This window comes from Impatiens glandulifera, chromosome 7, assembly GCF_907164915.1.
Source record: "Impatiens glandulifera chromosome 7, dImpGla2.1, whole genome shotgun sequence".
In the NCBI taxonomy this organism is placed as follows: domain Eukaryota; kingdom Viridiplantae; phylum Streptophyta; class Magnoliopsida; order Ericales; family Balsaminaceae; genus Impatiens; species Impatiens glandulifera.
In genome coordinates this window covers 23,229,491-23,256,406 of record NC_061868.1, presented here as the reverse complement: position 1 = coordinate 23,256,406, position 26,916 = coordinate 23,229,491, and the positions used below count along the sequence as shown (strand labels likewise).

Below are 26,916 nucleotides of genomic sequence, written 5' to 3'. Positions count from 1 at the left end.
CTAGATCTATCATTATAAGCGATCCATTAATAACTAGAAACATTATCGTTTACTTAATTATCTATGACTCTTATTTGAGAATTCATGTAAAAAACAATTGATAGAGTTGTTTACTAATATCTTTTTCATTTGTTTTGTTTCTTTACTCTCTAGTAAAGGGCCCCAGTTTTCCGTTTTTCACCTTTCGACGCTTTCATTCCCGTAAGTATAGAAAAAGAGATCTTTTTCTCCTCTGTCCAGCAGAAAGAACTTGAACTCCCGGGTTTTATCTGCTTCCGTTAGTGTGCATGCGATCCGAACTTATGCATATAATTTGGGGTTAAGTTGGAGATGACCTGTGAATGAAATATCTCCAAATAAGCTGTCTCATCGTAGATTCATCATCATCAAAGTCGTTTTAAGCTTCATTTGTGCTTTATATTCAATTTTATTTTGTTATTTCCCCTTAAATATAAAAAAACAAAAAAACAATATATATATACATATTTAAATCATACACATATAATCATTTATAATATATAAAATTTAAAAACTATAATATATATATATATATTATATTATATTATATTATATTATATGTATATAAAATTAATACAGATCGTATAATATTTGATTAATAACAACTTTAATATATATATATATATATTATTTGTATATAAAATGAATAATAACAACTATAATATATATATATTTAAATATATTAAGTATATAAATGAATACATATGGCATAATATATGATTAATATCTAATTTTAATATATATATAAATATTATAAGTATATAAAATGAATACAAATAGCCTCATAGGTGGTCTATGAGGATAGGTGGTCTATGAGGGTGGTATAGATGGTGCAACTAAGGTAAGTGAACTTGGCAGGCGTGATAAGAATGAACATGACTGGACAGGCGTGGGTAATATTAATTTTTTATTTTTTTTATTTTTTTAAATGTTCCTAATTTATATATCTATACTTTTATTCATTTTTTCTAATAAAAACAAAACAGGTGAAATATATATATATATACTAATATATTTAATTATATGATATAAAAGCTAAAATAATTCTAATGAAATATATGATCATCATATTTCTTTCAATAATTTAAAATATTTATTCATATATAAAAAATACAAAAATAAATATCTAAATTTCTTCTACCCCTTCTATTTTGAAAATTAGGATGTAAAATAAAAGGTAATTCGTCGCACTAGTGTTTCTAAAAAAAATTTCTACTTAATTATTTAATGAGATTTCCATACGTCTTCTTTAACGCTATTCTCTTATACAAATTCGAAATATAATCTTCTAAATTTCCACCATAATTGTATATATCACAAATAACGTGTGCACAAGATATTCATGTGAGTTTCCATAGTCTACATGTGCTTCTTCATTCTCTAATTTCTATGGCATGTCTATGTATTCCCTTAATGATCTCATACCTACATTCTTCGTTAAGGTCTAATGTGCATCTATAATACATATTAGCTTTTACAAGTTGAGTATCTAGATTGTTACGGGAGAAACGTCTACAATCTAATTCATATTCATTTCTTTTATGAAGCGAAAAATCTTTCTTATTATCATCAATCGGATATGCTCCAACACGTTAATGATAGACATTGATTTACTTGGTAATATACATGAACTAAATGTTTCAAAATATTGTTGTCTACCATGTAATATTTTAGATACTCTTTGAGATATGCCTTTGACTATATTCTTAGTAATTCAGATCGAAGAAGTACCGACTCCTTGTTTGGTTTGTTCGAGTACTCTTAAATTGGAATCAAATTGTTTTGGATATGTGGATCGAGCACACCTTCAAAACAATAATTTCAAATTATATGCTATGTCTTTACGCATATTTCCTCATCTAGCCAAATTTGTATATCAATGGCGGCAAAAAATATATGCTATGTATTTTGTAATAATTCAGCGACTGCTCTTATTAATCTTTAACAAAATGAAATCAAATAGATCAATAACTATTTTTAAAAACTGTGTGATCAAATTTACATATCAAATTTTAAATTAAAATCAAATTATAAATTGAAAACATATATTTTGCATGTCAAAAATGATGTTAATGTTATCTCCATCTTTTAATTGTAGATCCTCAATTAGAAGTTTGAAAAATCATTCCCAACTTGTTAGACTCTCTCCTTCTACCACAAAACATGCTATCGAGAACATGTGATCATTTGCATCTCGACCAATAGTAGAACGTAGTTCTCATTTACATTCAGTCTTCAAAAAATCCATTAAACCCAATTATTGGTCTACACCGTTTATCTAACCACTTTTATATGTCTCAAAACACACATACATCCTATAAAATTTTATTTCACCTATGGTTTCATCTTTGATGGTTTTAAGAATAAAAATATCATTATTCATTGATTGTAGTTCTGCCAAATAGTTCCATAACTTATGGAAATCTTTTTTGAAGTCTCATTTAACTTCGGCCAAAACTATTCTTTTAGCTTTATTCATCAAAGAAAAACTCACATCAAAATTTCAATCCTCCCAACAAGGTTGTTGAAGAGTTTTTTTGTGGAAATGTCTCTTTGAGTTAAAATTCTTTTGCAAAATTTCATTTCAGCATAATTTAAAAAGGCCAACATGTTATTATTATTATTAGAATAACAACAGTGCTCGGACCATAATTCTTTACTATCCATTTTTTTCTATTTGGTCCATTTTTGCAAACAAATACCAAGAACATCATTCTTTTATGCATTTCACCCTCATTCTATAAGAGTCTTATTTAATCAATTTTAAACTAATTCTGCAATCACATGAATATTTATTATAGCATCTTTTATAAAAATTTTTATTATTCAAAAACCATGCCTACAAAACCTCCCTACACTCTAAACAGAAAGGTTTAATTATAAATGAGAAGATTGTTTACTCTTTGATTGATGAGATATTACATCCTCAAGTCCCTAATAATTTACTGTTACTAAAATTAGATTTTAACAATTTAATTATAAATAAATCTAAAATACATATATATAGTAATTTTTTTAAAATTATAAAATAAATATAAAAAATTGATATATTTAAGTGTTATGTTAAGTTGTGATATGTTATTTTTAAAAATTGTATCTTTGATATAATTTATATCATGGTCAAGACACTGTCATTTTTTGTCTATCTTGTGTGTATATTATAAAGGATAGTATGTTTTTTTATTTAATCATTATTATCTATATTTTTACTTTACTCTTTTGTTATATAGTAGATACCCTAATTTTACACCTTATTTAATAGTAAAATTTGAACTTATTAAATAAAAATATTATAAATCAAATAAACTTAAAATGAAAACTTATTTTTTAATTTATGGTACTTTGTATTTTTTTTCAGAAAAAAAAGAGACCACTTTTCCAAATGGGGCCGAGTACTTCAGTCATGCATAATACGTGTTTTCCTTTTTGGCTAATATTTGATTCTCTTATTCCAGAACTCAAAAGTTTTTTTGAGGCCAAATTTGTAGATAAAAAAGGAGAAGATAAGAGAAGATAAGGAATCTGGATAAATCTCTATCCTCCATCGCTAGCCATACACCTCACATTCACTTATGGCTCTGGACTTGAAAGCAATGAGGTACCTTATTCACCTTCGAATGAAACACGGGGATAAGGAATATATATGAGTGGTCTCTTTGCTTTTTTGGATGACAAACTCACAGACAATGATAAAGAGTGTGCAATCATGTTTCTTTTAGATTTATTTTTAATTATTTCACAATTGATAAGATGAATTTCTAAAGTTATGTACTTTTTCTCTTTGTTTCTTTTACATTTTTCGATGATTCAGAAACTAAATCCATCGTTATAAGAGATCCATTAATAAATATAAACTTAATTTTTTATTTGATTTATCTATGAATATTATTTGTGAATCCAAGTAAAAACAGCTAATATTTGTTCATTAATATTTATTTTATTTGATCATCTTGTCACTTTACTCTCTCTATTCATGTTGAGTTTTGGAGATTAAGGTCATCTTTAACCCAAATACCTATTCTCAAACCCAAAATGCAGTAAACATCACATCAATCAGTAATTCATCTCCAACCCAAAAACTCAAACTCAAAAGAATATTCTCAAAAGATTCATTTTTATAATAATTTTTAATTTTTTCAATATTATCTATATATTTATCTAAAATTACAAATTGAACCCATAACTTTACAACAACTTATTAATTACTTTTAAATTCTAATTATAAATCAATTATTTATTCAATATTGTTTATTATTATAAATTTATAATACTTAAAAATATAAAATATAAATATAAATAAATTTAAATATAAATTAATCATATAAACAAATTAAAATTATCATGAATTAAATATATAAATAAAGTAAAATATAAATTAATTAAAATATAAATAAATAAAATAGGTAAACAAATTATAATATAAATAAGTTATGTAAATTAATTAAAAACAAACTAAAAGGACAAAAATGAAAGTTTTGAAAAGTTTTGAGTATGTGAACAGTGTCCCTGCAAATTTGGGTATGAAGGAGAGAGAATTTGCAGAAAAACTCAAAATGCAGTTGAGTTTGTAGGTGGGTTGGAGGGTTAAAACCTATTATGGAGATGGGTTTATAAGTGGGTTGGAGATGATCTAAGTTGTATATAAAATGATTACAAATGGCATAATATATGATTAATAACAATTTTAAATATATATATATATATAAATATTATTATACGTATGTAAAATGAATACAGATAACCTATGAGGGAGGTATAGACTGTGTAATTTGGGTAAGTGAACTTGGCAGACATGGGTAAGTTTTGGGTTGTATTTGATTTTCTTTTTAATTTTTATTTTATTTATGGAAGTTAAAAATCAGGTATGAAAATGGCCATAGATCATGAATAATCAATAGGATTATTGATACATGATAAAGTTGTCGTGTTTGAAAATATCGATGACTTGTCTCTTTTAAAGATTGTTACTATAAAAGATTAATGACCTACATTTTATCATGAAAATCTTGTACCTTAATACTTATATTTTCTTAATTCAATTTTCTTACTTATTTAGAATTTAGGGATCTAATTTGTTTCTTAATCTTTCGAAAATCATTTAGGATGTATTTGAATTATAGACGATATTATAATTAAAATTTTAATTTCAGTTTTATCCTAATTAAAATAGATTTATAATTCAATTTTTATATTTAAAAAATTATCCTTATATACAGAGAAACCACAAAGTTCAGTAAATACTAGAAGCAAAATCGATCAAGGTCTGTAATGGGCATGAGGTGTTCTTTACCATAATGTACAACTCGAAGAAATCTTCAAAATATTATTAAAAATGTAATATTAAGCTAACAAAAGTTACAAGTGTTAATGCAAATGAATTTTAAAATAAACGGATCTAACGTCTATTTAGTAAAAAGTCTTAAATGGCCAAACGTGTGATAGTTCGCGCTCCATATAGCTCAATTTAAAGTTTGAGCCTCAAATGGTAATTGGCTCTTGTTTTGAATGTTTAGAATTTGTAGAAAAATTTATTTATGTTATAAGTTTTGGGTTATATTTGATTTTTTTCAATTTTGATTTTATTTGTGGAGTGAAGAATTTTGTATGAAAGTTGCCCTAGATCATGTCAAATCGATAGGATTATTGAAATATAAAATAAAGTCGTTGTGTTTGCAAAAATCAGTGTCTCGTCTCTCTTAAAGATTATTTCTATACAAGATTAATGACCTACATTTTATCATGAAAATCTTGTACCTTAATATTTATACTTTCTTAACTGTATTTTCGTAATTATTTAGAACTTAGGTATCTATTTTTTTTCCGAAAATCATTTAGGATGTGTTTGAATTATATATGACATTATAATTAGAATTTTAATTTCAGTATCATCATAATTAAATATTATTTATATTTCAATTTCTATATTTAAAAAAATATAAAAATTTGTAATTCAATTTTAATTATATATTTAAACAAAAAACTAAATGAATTTGAATATAGAATTGTTATATTTTTAAAATACGCTTACTAAAAGGTAGTTGAAATAGATAAAAATAAATTAAATATGAAAAGTAAAATTAAATAAATTAAATTTGTTTATATATTGAAATTAACATAGTAATTTTAATATGTCTAACCAAATTAAATATAAAAATTAATTCCATATTACCAAATATTTGACTTATTCTTTTACTCCGAATTAAAATTATTTTGACCCCAACCTGATCTATTATTGTTGTAACTATTTATTCTTTTACTTCGAAATAAAATTATTTGTCGTAACTACTTATTATTTTTAATCAAAAATTTTATTATTTTTCAAGCAAAATATAGTGTTTTATATGTTTTAAAATTTAGAAGAAAAAATTGATAAAAAACATGTTAAGAATTTTCATTTAAAATATTTTATGTAAATCTTAACATTTTTAATAAAAACATGCATGAAAAGGTTGTGTTTGTCTAAAATGAGCATGCGGTTCTAATTATAAATGTGTCAATATGGTGATATTGTTTCTTATTAAATGATTAATTATAAAATATTACTCTAATGCATATAAAAATATTTAAATTGATATTATTTATTTATTTACTTTTTAAAAAAAATATCATATAATTTAAATTGTGTCATTTCACATATATAATCGATTATCGGCAAAGACGTAAAGTTATTTCATTTTTGCATCATCTATTTATTTTCTAGTTTTGAGGTTATTAAACATTTCAACAATATCTCTCTTATGATATTATTTTTTATCTAAATCATTTTTATTATTTGTAATTTGTTTATGTATATGTCTCATTATTCTTACATGAAATTAAATTATCATTACAATGTTACAAATTAGAATAAATGTAAATTATCTTAATCCAAACCAAAATAATATTTTTTAGATATCGAAAGATAAGTTTGACATTTTTGTTTCAAATCTTAGAATTAAGAAATTACTATTAAAGATAATAATAAAATATAAAGAAATAACTTCCTAAACAATTATTTACAACTTTAATTAGTCACTAATATTTATGAAACATTTTTTTTATCAGATTATTATTATTTTATTAGTATATTTAATGTCATTAATTAAGAATAAATTGAATAAATTATTTATATTTTTTAACTTAAATCATCACAATTACTGTTACTTTTTATTTTTATTTTGTTAATTAATTACAAAATAAAATTAAAATATTTTCATTCACAATTTATTTTTCATTGTCCTGAATTCTCCAATACATTGTTAAGTTAAAATTTATTAAATTTTAAAAAGAAAAAAAATAAAAAAAGTTATCCATTATTTTATGTAGGCACACACAACTTTTATTGGAAACATATCTATGTTTTTCTCAATATAGACAAAAATATTATTGGACTTTATTTTATAATATAATGAAATTTATTTATATAAGTAATATTTAAATAATTATTTTAATAAGATTAATATATATAATAACATAAATTTTATTTAAATATATATATAAATATATATATTGTGTGGTGTGAGTATGATTCCGATCTATTCATAATTTTCATTTTTTATAATTATTTTATTATTATTGTTAATATATTTTTAGATTTTTGATAATTTTATTATAAATAAATTTAAAATATATATATTTAGATTAATATATTTAAGTGTTGTATTAAGTTGTGATATATTATTTTTATAAAATTCTTTCTTGATATAATTTGTATCATGGTCAACACAACATCAGAGTTTGTCTGTCTTGTGTCTGTGTTATAAAAGATAGTATATTTTTTATTTAATTATTATTTTTTTATATTTTCAGTTTACTTTTTGTAATAGTGTAGACACCCTATTTTAACCCTTAATTATAATCAGAATATTGACTTATTAAATAAAAATTGTATGAATCAAATCATCTTAAAATAAATATTTATTTTATAATATATCATGTTTGTGTTTTTTCATTTTGTAGAAAAAAAAAGAAATCACAAGTTCAAATGGGGACCTTGGACTTCAGCCATGCGTAATGTAGCGTGTTTTTCTTTTGGCTAATGTTTGATACTCCCTCTTTAGAGCTAAATTTTTTTTAGACCAAATTTGAGGAGAGGAGAGGAGAGGAGAGGAGAGGAGAGGAGAGGAGAGGAGAGGAGAAGAGAAGAGAAGAGAAGAGAAGAGAAGAGAAGAGAAGAGAAGAGAAGAGAAGAGAAGAGAAGAGAAGAGAAGAGAAGAGAAGAGAAGAGAAGAGAAGAGAAGAGAAGAGAAGAGAAGAGATCTGGATGAAGTTCTCTCTCCTCTATCGTTAGCCATACTTCTCACATTCCCTTGTGTCTCTGGAGTCCAGACTTGAAGTATAGGGACAATGAATAACATATGAGTGGTCTTTTCGCACACTCACAAACAATGATAAAGAGTGAGCTATCATGTTTCTTTCATATTTATTTTCTATTGTTTCAAAAGTGATACAATGAATTGATAAAGTTAAATACTAGTTCTCTTAATTTCATTTATATTTTTTATGATTCAGAACCTAGATCTTTGATTATAATCGACCCATTAATAACTAGAAACATGACTGTTTATTTGATTTATATATGACTATTATTTGTCAATACAAGTAAAAAAAAGAGTTGAGAGTTGTTTACTAATATCTATTTCATTTTGTATTCTTATTTATTTACTCTGTCTATTTAAATATATTTTTTTTGGAATAAGTTGGAGATTACATGTGACTAAAATATCTCCAACCAAGCTGGTCTCAACTTAGATTCATTATCGTTAATTTTATTCAATTTTAATAAATTTTATTCAATAAGTTGGAGATTACATGTGACTAATATCTTCGTTTGTGCTTTATATTCAATTTTATTTTGTTATTTACCCCTAAAATATAAATAAATAAAAACAAAAAAATCAATATATATATATTATATATAACATATAAGATAATAAACCACTATTATATACCTATAATCATATATAATATATAAGTAATAACAACTATAATATATATATATATATATATATATTTATATATATATTATGTATATATAATGAATACAATTAGCCTATGAGGGAGGTATAAACTATGCAACTAACCCACTTGGATAAAACAACTTGGTAGGTATGGTGAAGTGTGAACTTGACAGGCGTGGGTAATATAACCTTACCATTTCTTTCATTTTTTTAATGTTCCTATTTTATATATCTATACTTTTATTCACTTTTTTTTAATAAAAACAAAGAAAACAAAATACATATTAATATATATATATATATATATATATATAATTATGTGATATACAAGCTAATATCACTAGTAAAAAAAGGCTTAATAGCGAGCAATCGCTAGCGATTGGTCTAAAAGCCAATCGCTATTATCGAGGTAGTAGCGATTGGTTTAAAATCCAATTGCCACTACCTTTATAATAGAGATTGTCTTTTAGACCAATCACTACTATCTTCACATAACGGCGATTGGTTACAAACCAATCGCTAAAAACCTAATTAGAACCCGGGAAAAAAGGCTCAATGTTTTGGCGCATTTTTCAAGAGTTACTTGCGATTGACACTTGAACCAATACGTATTACTAGTGATAGTAGCGATTGGTACCCACATCAATCGCTATTTTCTATTAAAAATATATTAAACCTACACAATGACCATGATTCTGCCACCGCCTGTAGAAGACGAATCCATAATTATTTTCAAGTCTTCTCCCTCCATTTCAATCAGTCAGCGTAAAATAACAAGCGTTAGCTCTAAGCTAAGAGAGAGGGATGCAAGAAGAGATGAAAGGCGTTCCACAACGGCGAATGGATCCAGATGTGGTTGCAAGGGCGTTTGTCGACATTCGATAAGAATCGAGCGACCCTCGTTAATCTATACATCAATGGTTGCAAGGGCATTCCACAACGGTGAATGGATTCAACGTTGTTGACTGTCGAAGGCCATAAGTTCTTAAGCGGCAATCTCCAACTCGCTAGTTAATAATTTCCTAATTCAACCTGTTCCTGATGGAAATAATATTGGTCGGGTATTATATTCATCTTCTCATACCTTTTTATGTTCATTTGATTCACTTGATTAGTTTCTGAATCTGGCTTTTCATACTCAGAAGAATAATAACTATGCTAATGGAAAACGAAGGATGAATAGTTGCACCAGTGTTGCTCAAAGAGAAGAAGTTATTAGAAAGACTATATACATCTAATATTGATTATCAGGTTATTGAAGAATATCTTGCTACACTTTTTTAAACCTGTGAATAGGTAAGTGATGACTACTTGTAATGACTGTTTTTGTTAAAATCCCTAAATTGAATTTGTGAATTTGGTTGATGAAGGTTGTGGACTGTCGAGTTTGAGGTGATCCTAATTCTATTTTAAAGTTTACATTTGTTGAGTTTACTGATGAAGGTATTACGAGTTCTTGTTGGTTTTACTGAATGATTTGTGAAAATATCTCAATTTTGTTAAATGATTGCAGAATGGGCTAGGAATTCTTTGAGTTTGGCAGGAACTATGCTTGGATATTACCCTGTTAGGGTTCTTCCATCCAAAACTGGAATGGCTCATATTAATCATGCTTATTTGCCCTGAGTTAGTTGTTAGATAAATTAGATAGTTAATTTATAAGTAATGAACTATCTAAAAGAACTTAATTAAATTTCAACCTTTGGTGCAGGAAAAGCTGAGAGCGGTCACATTCTTTGGCCGGTCAAACCTATATCTCTGAAGCAGTACAAACCAAAACTCACTTAATTGATCTATCTTCTCTGAAGACCGGTCAGGCTCAACTCCGGGATCGGTGAACTCCTTCCCTTGATCGGTCGCTACTTTTCGGTAGGACCGGTCAATCGATGATGTTCGATTGATTCAAATGCCTGAAAATTTTAAGCCATTGTACAACTCCAACGGGTAGATAATCAAAACCAAAATCAAAGATACGGAACTACTGCAAGTTGTCATTTTGGTGCAATCAGATTTCTTTGAGAATGTGCAGAAGGAAGATTTCAAAGGTTCAGACTGTGCAATTTCCATTTTAATACAAGTCTGTTCAACAGATTGTATGCAACAGAAGACTGTCAAATTAATAGTTACCCATTTTGGTATAAGTCCAAAAGCAGCTCCCAAGGAGCAAGTAACTTCCAAAACCGACATATGATAAAGTCAAGTAAAGACAAAGCTGGCCGGCTTATTCTTTTCTTGGGAAGCATCAACCACATTTAATGCAATACAACTCCTTTTGACCAAGCAATCAGATTCAAGGATTACCATGCATGTATCCGTTGAAAGAGAAATATGACCGTTGTCATATTTGTTAGGAATTTCAAGTTGAATAATACTTCCTATTGAAATCAATTGATCTGATTAATTTCACAAGTCAACCAAATCATACTAGCAGATCAGCAAAGTAATAAAGAACACCAGATTTACGTGGAAAACCCTCTCAACACGGAGGGTAAAAAACCACGGGGCAAAACCAACAGATTTCACTAATCAGTAAGAAACCGATACAATTGTTCCTCTCAACTTTAAACCTAAAGTTGAGGTATACATACAGAGAAACTAATTTCATTCAAACCCAAACAAATCTAGGTTTGAGAAAACATGAAATTCCCTTTACAAGTAAGAGAGAAATGAACCTGAGGGTAATCAAGACAAAGAAGGTGATACTCTGTTCTCCTTCTCTTCTTCTTCCTCTATATCTTCTTCCCTTCTTCTTCCTCTGTATTTTCTTCACTCTGTTTCTCTTGATCTCTTCACAGAACTCTCTCTGAAAATTGTGGTAGAGAGAGAAACAAAATTAGGGTTTATTTGGTTTTATATTGCCTAATTGGGCTGGACCCATAAGGCCCAACAATCTCCCCCTCCAGCCCACGGAGAGAGGCACACCGATCTTCAAGTCATCACTTGGTATTCACGCCGACAAACCGACAACAAAGCTCAAACTTGTCTTTTGGAACTATCTTCGTAAACATGTCTGATGGATTCTTATCAGTGTGAATTTTCTTCAGCTTCATCTGCTGGCTTTCTATTGCATCTCTTAACCAATGAAATCTCACATCAATATGCTTAGTTCTGGAATGATATGTAGCATTCTTGCTCAAATCTATAGCACTCTGGCTATCACAGAAAACAACTGCATCTTCTTGTTGCATACCAAGCTCCAAGAGAAATCTAATCAACCACAATAGCTCTTTACCAGCTTCAGTGGCTGCAATGTATTCTGCTTCTGTGGTTGACAAAGCCACACATTTCTGCAGTTTGGATTGCCATGACACGGCTCCCCCTGCAAAAGTAAACACATAACCTGAAGTGGATTTTCTGTGATCCAGATCTCCAGCCATATCAGAATCAGTGTAACCTTCTAGCACATGTTCACCATTTCCAAAACTCAAACACAAATTGGAAGTGCCTCTTAGATATCTAAGAATCCATTTCACTGCTTCCCAATGTTGTTTTCCTGGATTAGAAAGGAATCTGCTTACCACACCGACTGCATAAGCTATATCTGGCCTAGTGCAAACCATTGCATACATCAAACTCCCTACAGCTGAGGAGTATGGCACACTTGACATTTCATCCTTTTCTTTTTCTGTTGATGGACACAACTTCTTGCTCAATTTCAAATGGCTAGGAAGTGGACAACTTACTTTCTTTGCTCCTTGCATGTTGAATCTTTCAAGCACCCTTTCAATGTACTTCTCTTGTGACAACCAAAGTCTCTTAGCCTTTCTGTCACGAGTAATCTTCATGCCCAATATCTGGCGTGCTTGACCCATGTCTTTCATTTCAAATGTCTTGGACATCTCTTTCTTCAACATAGCTATAAACAGAGCATCCTGTCCTGCAATCAACATATCATCAACATAAAGTAAAAGGATTATAAATTTTCCATTAGGAAATCTTTTGAAGAAAACACATGGATCTGCCTTGGTTTTCTGGTACCCATGACTCATCATAAAGGAGTCAAATTTCTTGTACCACTGTCTCGGGGCTTGTTTCAAACCATATAGACTCTTCTTCAATTTGCAAACCATGTTTTCTTTTTCTTTCACTTCAAATCCCTCTGGTTGCACCATATAGATCTCTTCTTCAAGGTTACCATGAAGGAATGCAGTTTTTACATCAAGTTGTTCAAGTTCAAGATCTAGGCCAGATACTAGACCTAACACTGCACGAATGGAAGTCATCTTTACCACTGGTGAGAAAATTTCCCCAAAGTCGATGCCCTGTTTCTGTCCAAAACCCTTTACGACCAGTCGGGCTTTGTACTTCATAAGTTCTCCATTTTCATCTCTCTTTAGCTTGAACACCCATTTATTTCTCAAGGCCTTTCTGCCCTTAGGAAGCTCCACAAGCTCATATGTGTCATTTTCTTGCAATGACTTCATCTCGTCTTTCATTGCATCATGCCACTTAACTTTGTCTTTATGAGCTTGTGCCTCCTGAAAACTTTCTGGCTCTCCTTCTTCTGTCAACAGGATATACTCTGAAGAAGGGTATCTTTTAGAAGGTTGGTGCTCTCTCTCAGACCTTCTTAATGGGGGCTCTTCTGGCTCCTCTTGACGATGTTGCTCCCCCTGCTCAGGAACACCATAAACACTCTCATCATCATTACTACCATTCATGTCAGAGGTTTCCTCAGTGGCTTCTTCATTTTGTTCATCTTCATCCGTTACTGTTGACTGTACATGTGAAGGAATTGGTATGAGTTCTATGGACTCATCAACCCTCTCTGACTTCTCAATTATTTCTGGACTTATCCCTGTCTGACCTTCAAAGAACACAACATCTCTGCACCTGACAATTCTCTTCTTTTCTGAGTCCCATAACCTGTACCCAAATTCTTCATTTCCATATCCAAGGAAAATACATGGAGTTGCTTTATCATCCAACTTGGATCTTTGTTCCTTTGGAATATGCACATATGCTTTGTATCCAAACACCCTTAGATGTGAGTATGAAACATTCTTCTTAGACCATACTGTTTCTGGTATCTCGAATTTCAAAGGAACAGATGGCGACCTGTTTATGAGATAGCAGGCTGTGCGAACTGCTTCTCCCCAAAACTGTTTTGGCAACTTTGCCATCTTCAGCATGCATCTCACCTTTTCTACAATGGTGCGATTCATTCTCTCAGCCACACCATTGTGCTGCGGAGTTCCAGGCACTGTCTTCTCATGTCGAATACCATATTTGGTACAATATGTTTTAAATTCCTTGGAGGTATACTCTCCCCCGTTATCAGAGCGAAGACATTTCAGCTTACTGTCTGTCTCTCTTTCTACCATGACATGGAACTCTTGAAAGTAATTGAATACCTGGTCTTTTGTTCTCATAAAATAAACCCACACCTTTCTAGACGCATCATCAATAAATGTTAAAAAATATCGATTGCCACCCAATGACTCCACTTCAAAAGGACCACACACATCAGAATAAATCAAGTCTAACACATTATGTTTTCTTTCTGATGTCTGACTAAAAGAGACTCGATGTTGCTTACCAAATGGGCAGTAGTCGCATAGATCCAGAACCTCATCTTTGGTTGAGGGGATGTGCAGCTTCCTCACCAGAATTCGCAGCCCTTTCTCACTCATGTGGCCAAGGCGTTGATGCCACAGATTTAGAGAGCTTTCAGCTTGTACTGCATTCAGATCATCTTTGAGTACCTTCACATGTGTTCTGTACAATGAATGCCACGACTTCCCTTTTGCTACAATCATTGATCCTTTGCTGAGTTTCCATTCACCACCACCAAGATAATGCTTGAATCCATCTTTGTCCAATGCATCACCTGATATCAAATTTAGACGTAAATCAGGAATATGCCGCACATCTTTCAGTGTTAACCGATGCCCCTGTTCTGTCTGCAAATAAATGTCACCAATACCCACAATGCTTGAGTGACTAGTATTACCCATCTTCACTGTACCAAGATCTCCAGCCTTGTACGTGGTGAAAAACTCTTTATTCGGTGTAGCATGATAGCAAGCACCTGTATCAACTATCCACTCAACTCCTTGGTGATCTTCTACATGTAGATATTGTTCCTTTTCACAAGAAAGAATAACTACATCCTCTGCAGTTACTGTGGCTGTGGTATTTCTGTTTTCATCATCTTTCTTCTGATTTTTGCCTTCATTCTGTAGTCTTTTCCAGGCTCTACAATTTTTCTTCATGTGACCTTCTTTACCACAGTGATAACATTCTCTCCCCTTAGATTTTGATCTGCCTCTTGACTTGCTATGGCCTCTTGATTGTTGTCGGTGTTCAGCTCTTCCCCTGTTCTCTGTGACTAGGGCCTGTGCACTATTTGTATTAGTTGACTTCCTTCTTGTCTCCTCATTGAACAAGCTGCTAGTAACTATACTCATAGTAAGCACACCATTCGGAGCTGCATTACTAACAGTCACAACCAATGTCTCCCAACTGTCAGGCAATGATCCCAATAGCAATAAGGCTTGTAGCTCATCTTCTAAGGTCATCTCCATCACTGATAATTGATTAATCAAGCTCTGGAACTCGTTTAAATGCTCAGCAACACCTGTGCCTTCTCTAAATTTCAGATTTACCAACTTTCGGATCAGAAACGCTTTGTTACCTGCCGTCTTCTGCTCATACAATGACTCTAGCTTCTTCCATAGCTCATGAGCACTTTTCTCACTTGCTACATGGTGATAAACACTATCATCAAGCCATTGTCTGATTGTGCCGACTGCTTTCCGGTTCAGTTTTATCCAATCAGCTTCAGCCATCTCTTTTGGCTTTGCACTATCTCCTTCAACTGGCTCATACAGATCCTTACAATAAAGGATGTCCTCCATTTTGGATTTCCAAATCTGCCAGTTATTGTTTGTCAGCCTGATCATAGTGCTACTGCCTTCCATCTGAACCTGAGGGAAAAACACTCTTCAATAGAAAGTAAACCTAACAGTTCTGATACCACTTGTTAGGAATTTCAAGTTGAATAATACTTCCTATTGAAATCAATTGATCTGATTAATTTCACAAGTCAACCAAATCATACTAGCAGATCAGCAAAGTAATAAAGAACACCAGATTTACGTGGAAAACCCTCTCAACACGGAGGGTAAAAAACCACGGGGCAAAACCAACAGATTTCACTAATCAGTAAGAAACCGATACAATTGTTCCTCTCAACTTTAAACCTAAAGTTGAGGTATACATACAGAGAAACTAATTTCATTCAAACCCAAACAAATCTAGGTTTGAGAAAACATGAAATTCCCTTTACAAGTAAGAGAGAAATGAACCTGAGGGTAATCAAGACAAAGAAGGTGATACTCTGTTCTCCTTCTCTTCTTCTTCCTCTATATCTTCTTCCCTTCTTCTTCCTCTGTATTTTCTTCACTCTGTTTCTCTTGATCTCTTCACAGAACTCTCTCTGAAAATTGTGGTAGAGAGAGAAACAAAATTAGGGTTTATTTGGTTTTATATTGCCTAATTGGGCTGGACCCATAAGGCCCAACAATATTTCCACTATAAAAGTAAAGCTGAAGATCAAAAGCAACAGTTACGAAAATAGTTACATAGTTACGGAATCACAAGTTTTGAACAGTTGCAAGATTACAAAAACCTATCAATTCTAATGTTCTTACAATCTGTTCAAGAATATCAAAGTGTATAATCATATCATTGATTCAATGTGATTAGTGAGATTCTGTAAGTTGACAGAAGTTTTCTGTTCAATAGAGTGCTTTTATTGAGATGTCAAGAACGAGCACTAAATTAGTCTCTAGTCTTAGACAAAAGCATTGTAAAGTGTATTGAATATTTTTAGTGAACATCCTTCTCAACGTTTGAGAAGAAGAGGTGACATAGGAGCTTTATCTCCGAATATCCATAAAATCCTTGTGTTGTGTTCTTTCCTCATTTCCGGTCATTTCATTATCCGAACCGACTTCTCTCTATTTCGATCATATCCTTCTCCATTCTTATTGTTGTCCGAATTGTGTTTGTTGTTTCAAACTGAAACAAACATTTCCGCACTTGAACTCGGTTCAAGAGTTTGTCACAGTTTGTGTGGTGTTGAGACCGGTATTAATCCCTAACCGGATTAGTACCAACCGTTGTGAGTGTGTAAGCATTCTCATTTAGCTAGACCCCAGTCCTCTATCGGCGATCCCGATCCTATCATTAGTTCTCAATTTTATAATTAGGTCAGAATTTTACATTCACCTTCTCTGAGCTTCACTCATTTGACATTTTGAGTTTGAAGATGAAAGGGAAATGTGTGCAAGGACCGTTTATTGTACAAACATTGACAAGAAGGTTAGGGTTTTGTTCGATGTAAAAATCCAAATAATCCTTTTATGGATGTTGTAAAATCATGACTATTACATGTTGCTTTTCCAGGTTACTCAAGGATATGTGAAGATCTTTTTCGAGACTCTATGTGGAGAGGTTTGGCTTAAATTAATCAGATCGATCATCATGTTTGTTTGTTTCATTCGAAAATCTTGTATTCATCTTCAGGTTCTTCGATTGAGGTTATTGGGAGATTATCAACATCGAACTCGCATTGCATTTGTCGAGTTTATCATGGTAACAATAACATATGCCTAATAAAACCACCATTCTTTACTCATTAATAGGGAACTAGAACAAATGTCAGATTTTTATGGCTTCTCAATGAATTGCAGGCTGAAAGTTGTAGTGGAGCTGTTCTTGGATCATTGCCCATAAGGTTTATTTATTTATTTAATTATTTTATTTATTTTTATGGATTATGATAAGAAAATATCAGTTTTAAGTCTTTTGACACAATTTTTTTATGGGCATGTAGGGTAAGTCCATCAAAAACACTAGTCAGACCCCGTGCTCCCCGATCACCAATGTAGTGAAAGTTCTAACCTATCATCTGAAGGCCTCGGTTATTATTGATACTAACACTACTAGATCTTTATATAATACTTATATATAAAAGTGTTATATGAATGCGTAATTGGTGATAGTTATGTGTATAGTTGTGTAAGTTATGCATACTATATTTCATTACCCATTTCCGATATTCTGTCATCAATGTTGGTGCAGAAATCACGAGACTTTTGGGTTGATCAAACCAGGCAGGATATATAGAGTTATGTTGTTTTGGGATTTTATTGTTTATGTAGCCTTGGATCATTTCTCCAATTCATTTTTAAGTTAAAATTTATGAAATTTTTAAAAAAAATAAAAAAACTATTCATTATTCTAAGTAGGCACACATAATCGATTATATTTTCCCTTACCCTTACATTTTTCAGTGATTCGAAACCTATTTTTATAATTATAAGAGATCCATTAATAACTATAAACCTTATTGTTTACTTGATTTATGTATGACTATTATTTGTGAAACCAAGTAAAAAATAGTTGATATTGTTTACGAATATCTATTTCATTTGATCTTCTTATTGCTTTACTCTCTTTCTTCATTTATATTTTTAGGGATTAAGTTGGAGACGACCTGTGACTGAAATATCTCCAACCAAGCTAGTCTCAATCGTAGATCCATCACCGCCAATACCGTTTTAAGATTCGTTTGTGCTTTATATTCAATTTTATTTTGTTATTTTCCCTAAAATTTAAATAAATAAGAACAAAAAAAATCAATATATATATATATATATATTTATATAAATATGTATGAGATAATAAACTACTATTATATACCTACAATAATATATAATATATAATTAATAACAACTATGAAACTTAGGTAAGTGAACTTCTGGTAGGTGTGGGTAAGTGTGATGACAAGCGTGGGTAATATTAACTTACCATTTATTTCATTTTTTTTAAATGTTCATAACTTTTATTTATATACTTTTATTCAACTTTTTTTAATAAAAACAAAGAAAACAAATTACAGATATTAATATATATATATTTATATATATATATATATAAATATGTGATATATAAGTTAAAATAGTCCTAATATAAAAATATAATCATCATTATGCCTTTCAATAATTTGAAATGTTTTTTTATGTATAAATAAAAAATAGAAAAATATATTTCTTAATTTTTTCGACCCCTTCTCTATGGAACATTAGGAGGTGAATCAAAGGCAATTCGTCACACTGCGGTTTTCAAAATTTTCTTCCACTTAAAGGCATGAGTTGGTCTTTACATAGTGTACAATTCGAAAAAATCTACCAAACATTAATAAAAAAATGTAATATTAAGCTAACAAAAGTTACAAGTATTAATGCAAATGAATTTTAAGAATATATATTACCGATCTGAAATTTGAGTGAGTTTCTTCAGAGTAATGATTGTGTTCTTACCATGACGGCCTTTAGAACTTTTATCTAAAAAAATCTTTATTTTTCCTAATATGTCGTATTTCCATATGTAAGTTTTTCAAAATATGCATAATCATACTTATAAATAAATATTTATTATCAAAGTTAGTTTATGTGGATTAAATATTCATTATCAAAGTTAGTTTTTGTTTAATTTTCCAGAAAATAGAATAATATTTTAGTGGATATTTGAAAATCTTTTTCTTTTGTTATTCTATTCAAAATGCCCAAACTCTCTCCTATTTGGATTGTCATTATTGGAAACATGATGCAAAAGATTATCTTGATGAACAATTTAGACAATGAAATAAGACCTAATCTAATTCAGGCAATAAATAAGACATAACTATTTTATGTTCATCAATAAGACTATCCACAACAGGGTATCAAATTTTTTCATTTAATACCCTGCCACGTCAGCTTAACACCTATTTTAACACTCACTTTTTAGAATATCCTACAGAATAGTGTTATTCAAGGTATCAAAATTACTTTTTCACTTTCTCTCACTTCCGCATCATTATGTTTTGGTTCGAATGTTGTATATTTGAGTTTTAAGCTTGATTTGGGAATTAATTTGGAAAGAAGTTGTAGTTTTGTGAAGGATCCATGAAAGAGTTTGAAGATTTTAAAAGAAAGGTGATACAAACAAGGATGATAATATGCTGGAAAATTTCAGAAATATTTTAGTGTCCAAATGACACAAACCAAGTCTCTATTTATAGATCTCGAAAAATAAAAAATAATGATATATATATATATATTTGATCAATTATTATGCAAAAGTGTATTTAAAAAAGAAAACAAAAACAAAAAGTAACCACCAGCGCTGCCACTTGGCACGCTGTAATTGGGCAAATCAAATTTGGTCCCGTATCAAAATTTGATACCCATATTTTAACACTTAATTTTGATACTCTGCTGCACCATTTGATATTATTTTAACACCCATTTGATACCTTATTTGACACCCTGTTGTGGATAGTCTAATATGCACTAAATAATATACATGAATCTGAAAGAACTTACTATAATATCTATTAGTAATAAGGTTATTATTTTGATTAAAACTAGATAAAATAAAAGTCATTATGTCCATAAGATATGCAAAAACAACTTATTGTAATAATCATTATACATTAAAATTAGTATTATAGGACATGATATATAAACATTTAATAAAATGACTATAATATGAAAGGATAATGATATTCTAAGGGAAAACACATATACTAATCCATACATATGAAAATCATTATCTAAACTTTATGTATATTATTTACTAGATGAACACAATCAAAAAGAATTCAATGGAGTTGCATATACACTCAAACAAAGATTATAATTTTAACAGAAATGACTCTTAATAGAGAACAAAATAAAGTGTCAAGATTACTTGTGAGCTTCTAAATGATGAGAATGTTGTAGATTTCAAAATAATATAAAAAGGAACAAATATAAAAACCCTGATCTAAACCCTAAATCCAACATATCTCAATCTAAACCTAAATCAAACCAAACAACATTAACAAACGAAGAATTTAAACTTAGATCAAACCATTCTAAAAAAAATCTAAATACCTGAATCGTTGATGGCCTGATAAAGAATTTCTTGGAGATGGATCAATGAAAGGAATTGAAGAAGAAAAAGATGTCTTAGAAAACAGAGAACCTGTTGAAAAATGATGACGTGTTTGACATATAGAAATTAAATTATTACATTTTATTGCTACGTGTATAAACATAGATGGACCTAACATACGTTTAATAAAAACTCCCAAATAACCAAAACTTTGATAGTTCGAGCCCCAAATGGCTAAAATTAAAGTTTGAGCCCCAAATGTTGGCTCGTGAATGCTTATAATTTAAAGAAAATTTGATTTATGTATAGGTTTTGGGTTATATTTGATTTTATTTTCAATTTTGATTTTATTTATGGAAGTGAAGAATAAGGTATGCAAGTGGCCCGAAATAATGGAAAATCTATAGGATTATTGAAAATTCACGAGAAAGTCGTCGTGTTTAAAAAGATCGGTGACTCTTATCTTTTAAATATTGTTACTATATAAGATTAATGACGGACATTTTATCATGAAAATCTTGTACCTTAATATTTATATTTTCTTAATTCAATTTTCTTATTTATTTAGAATTTAAGGATCTAAATATTTTTTCGAAAAAATCATTTAGGATGTGTTTGAATTATAGGCGACATTATAATTAGAATTTTAATGTCAATTTCAACCTAAATAAAATATATTTATAATTCAATTTCTATATTTAAAATTATAGAAAATTTTAATTCAATTTTAATTCTTATAATTGAACAAACAAAATAGAATTACTTTGAATATAGATTAGTTATATTTTTAAAATGTGCTAAATCTTACTAAAATGTAGCTCATATAGTAAAAAAAATTAAATATTGAAAGTACAATCAAATAAATTAAATGTGTTTATCTATTAAAATTAATATAGTAATTTGAATATGTCTAACCAAAATACAAATAAGAATTAACTTTAAATTACCAGTTATTTGACTTATTGTTTTATTTCGAATTAAAATTATTTTTAGTCCGACCTGATCTATTACTGATCTATTACTGTTGTACATGGAGAAAATGATTAAATATAGTTATATTAATTATTACTCATTAATAAATTTAAAACAAAAAAAATATATAAATAACTTTATTGAATCACTAGCACAATTTCATAATTTTTTAAACAAAATTTTAGGGTTTAATATGTTTTGAAATTTAGAAGAATTTTTTTGATAAAAATAAAGATTAAGAATTTTCATTTAAAATATTTTATGTAAATTATAAAATTTTACTAAAAAAATGCTTGAAAAGTGGTTGTGTTGGTCTAAAATAAACACGTTGTGTCTGATTATAAATGTGTCAATAACACAAAGTGATATTGTGTCTTATTAGATGCTTAATTATAAATTATACTATGATACATAAAAAAAAATTTAAAATTTCGGATTTTAATAAAGATTATTTTAAATTTTTTTATAAAATAGATATTATTTTTTGTTTAATTTGTAAAAATAATTATCATATAATTTACATAGTGTCCTTTCACACATATAATTGATTATTGGGCGAAGACGTTAAGGTTATTCAACATATCTACATCATATATTCCTCTTCTAGTGTCGAGGTTATTAAACATGTCATCAAAATCTCTTTCTCTATGTCTATGACTTTTTTCTTATATAAATTATTTATTATTATTTTTAATATGTTTATGTATATGTCTCATTATTCTTACTTACTTGTAATGAAATTAAACTATCTTTTTAATATTTAAAATTACAATAAATGTAAATTATCTTAATCAAAACTAAAATAATTTTTTTTTAAAATTTTAAAAAGATTAGTTTAAAATTTTGTTTAAAATGTTAGGAAATTTATATTAAGAAATGACTCTCAAGGATAATAAGAAAATGTAAAGAAACAACTCCCAAACAACTATTTACAACTTTAATTAGTCTTTAATATTTATGGAATTTTTTTTTATGAAATTAATTTTAATTTTATTACTATATTTAATGTCATTAATTAATAATAAATCTAATAAATTATTAATATATTTTAACTTAAAACATCAAATTAATGTTTCTATTATTGCTATTTTTATTTTGTTAATTAATTACAAAATATAATTACAAATTTCATTAACAATTCATTATTCATTGTCCTGAATTCTCCCCTTCATTGTTAAATGTTAAGTTGAAATTTATTAAATTTATAAAAAAAAAATAAAAACAATTATGCATTATTTTAAGTAGGCACACACAACTTTTATTGGTCACATATTTATGTTTTTTTTATTTGGACAAAAATATTATTTGACTTTATTTTATAATATAATGAAATTTATTTATATAATTCAAATTTAAATCATTATTATAATAAGATTAATATATATAATAACATAAATTTTATTTTGATTATATATATATTGTGTGGTGTGAGTATGATTCCAATATATTCATAATTTTTATTTCTTAATAATTCATTTTTTATTATTCTTAATATGTTACATTACTAAAATTAGATTTTGATAATATAATATATAAAAAAAACTGATATATTTAAGTGTTAAGTTGTGATATATTATTTTTATAAATTGCATTTTTGATATAAACTGTATCATGGTCAAGAAATCACAATTATTTTTCTATTTTGTGTATGTGTTATAAAAGATAATTTGTTTTTTATTTAATTATTAGTTTTTATATTTTCAATTCACTCTTTTGTAATATTGTAGAGACCGTAGTTTTACCCCCAATTTATAATTAAAATTTGGAATTATTAAATAAAATATAATAAATCAAACAAACTTAAAATTTATATTTATTTTATAATTACATGTATAAATGGAGCCTAGGACTTCATCCATGCGCAAGACTTGCTTTCCTTTTTAGATTGATCTTATATTCTCTCGATCATGAAAAAAAAATTTGTACCAGATTTGTGGATAAAATAGGAGGAGAAAAAGAGAATAGAAGAGAAGGATCTGGATGAGGCGCTCTCTCTCCTCCATGGCTAGCCAACCGCCTCACATTCACTTGTTCTAGATTTAACCGTAGAGGTGCCTTATTTACCTTCAGACAAAGGACGTTGATAATGAATTATATATGCGTGGTCTCTTCGCTTTTTCAGATGACACACTCACAAACAATGATATAGAGTAAGCAACCATGTTTTCATATTTATTTTCGATTATTTCACTAGTGATACGATGAATTGCTAAAGTTAGGTAATAGTTATCTTCATTACCTTTACATTTTTCGATCTATTAATAACTAAAAACATTACTATTTAGTTGTTAACCAATATCTATTTCATTTGGACATCTTTTTTCTTTGCTTTTTCTATTTATGTATATTTTTTTGGATTAAGTTGGAGATGACATGTGACTGAAATGTCTCCAAGCTGGTATCATCGTAGATCCATCACCGTCAAAGTCGTTTAAAGCTTCGTTTGTGTTTTATATTCAATTTTATTTTGTTATTTCTCCTAAAATATCATTAAAAAATAAATTAAAAAATCAATATATATATATATATATATGTATGAGATAATAAACTGTTATTATATACATAATCATATAAAATATATAATTAATAACATATATATTCATAAAATTAAATACAAATGGCCTATGAGTAAGAGTCGGCTTAAGTCACCTAAAGGTCACGGGTTAAATCTCATCTGGAAGCGCTTTGAGTTAAAGCGGGGACCATAAATATGAGGTGTCATGCTAGTTCTCCTTTAATTCCCAAAAAAACAAATAGCCTATGAGATGGCCTACGAGGGAGATATAAATTGTGCAACTTGAGTAATTGAACTTGGAAGGCATGGATAAGTGTGAACTTAAAGGCGTGTGTAATGTCAACTAACCATATTTTTCATTTTTTTAAATGTTCATAATTTATATATCTATACTTTTATTCACTATTTTATTAAAAAAAGAGAAAACAAAATACATATATTAATATTTATATGAAAAAAATATAAATATATGATATATAGTCCTAATAAAATATATGATCATCATTATGTCTTTCTATAATTTAAAATGTTTATTTATACATGAACAAAAAATTCAAAAATATATTTCTTAATTTTTTCTATCCCTTCACTTTTGAACATTAGAAGGTAAAATCAAAGACAATCAATCACACTAGGGTTTCCAAAATTCACTTCCACTTAATTATTTAATGACATTTTCCTATGCCTTATTGATCACTATTATGTTATACATATTCGAGATATAATCCACAAGGTATGCATGTGAGTTCCCATAGTCCACATGTGTAACTTCTTTCTCTAATATCTATAACATGCATATGTATTTCTTCAATGATCTCTTACTTGAATTCTTCGTTAAAGTCCAATGTGCACATATGATAAATTACTTTTGCAAGTTCGAGTCTCTACATTGCTATAGGAGAAACGTCTCTAATCCAATACAATACAATCCAATCCAATCCAATTCATATCCATTTCTTTTCTTAGGCGAGAAACCTTTCTCATCATCATTAATCAGATGTGCTCCAATATGTTAATGATAGACATTTATCTTCTTAGTAATATCTATGAATTAAATGTTTCACACATATTCTTATCTACCATGTCACACTTTGGATACTTTTTGATGTTTGCCTTTGACCATCTTCTATCAGTAATTCAGATCACAGAAGTACTGGCTACTTGTTTGGTTTGTTCGAGTACTCTTGAATTGACATCATATTGTTCTTAATAGTTGGATCAAGCACACCTCCAAAACAATAATTTCATGTCTTCACCCATATTTCCTCCTCTAGCCAAATTTGTATACTAATGGTGACAACAAAATCTATGCTCTACATTTGGTAATAATTCAGCAATTGCTCTTATTAATCCCTAAAAAATGAAATCAAATAATTCATAAACTGTTCTTAAAAACATTGTGATCAAATTTACATATCAAATTGTACATTGAAATCAAATTTTAATTTAAAAATATACCTTTTGCATGTCTGATATAATGCTAATGTTATCTCCTTCTTCTAAATTTAAATCCTTAATTAGAAGTTTCAAAAAACCATTCCAACTTGTTCGACTCTCTCCTTCCACCTCATCCCATGTTAACGGGAATATGTGTTCATTTACATCTCGACCAATAGTAAGTAGTAGTTCTCCTTTAAATGTAGTCTGTAAAAAGAATCCATCAACCCCAATTATTGATCTACAACCGTTTATCAAACCACTCTTACATGCCTCAAAACACACATACATTCTATAAAAGTTTGTTTCACCCGTGGTTTCATCTTATATGGTTTTAAGAATAAAAGTACCATTATTCATTGATTATAGATCTACCAAATAGTTCCATAACTCACTGATGTCTTTATTGTTGTAACATTCAACTTTGTTCAAAACTACTCTTTTGGTTTTATTCATCAAAGAACAACTCACATCACAATTTAAGTCCTCACTATAAAGTTGTTGAAGAGTTTTTGTGGAAATGTCTTTTTGAGTTATAATTTTATTACGAAATTTCATCTTAACTTACTTTACAAAGACCAACATGTTCTTGTTATCAGAATAACAACGGTGCTCAGGACAATAACTCTTTACTATCCACATTATTTTTCTTTCTATTTTGTCCTTATTTACCAAACAATACTAAGAACATCCTTCTTTGTTGCATTTCACCCTTATTGTGTAAGATTCTTGTTTAATTCATTTTAAACTAACTCTGCAATCACATGAATAATCTCTTATAGCATCTTTTATTATATGTTTTGATTTAAACATCATGCCTACAATGAACCTCCATGCACCCTGAACAGAAGGGTTGAATTTAAATGAGAATATTGTTGTCTCTTTACTCAATGAGATATTACATCATCATCAAGCCCCTCATAATCACTTTCTTCACTACCACTCCATAAACAACTCATGGGGTCACTTTTATAAAACTATTCAAAAACTTAATCTTCATCTTTTTCATCATCTATATAACTAGTATAATTTCACTCAACTTCAACATCCTCTTTATAATTAAGGTCATCTTCTCCATCCTCATCTTCAACTAAAAACTCACTT

At 28.9% G+C, this 26,916-nt stretch overlaps 1 pseudogene; it reads left to right on the top strand.

The window, feature by feature from the left end:
• The first annotated feature begins 10,102 nt into the window (after positions 1-10,102).
• On the top strand, positions 10,103-17,854 carry LOC124910286 (annotated as a pseudogene).
• The last annotated feature ends 9,062 nt before the right edge of the window (positions 17,855-26,916 follow it).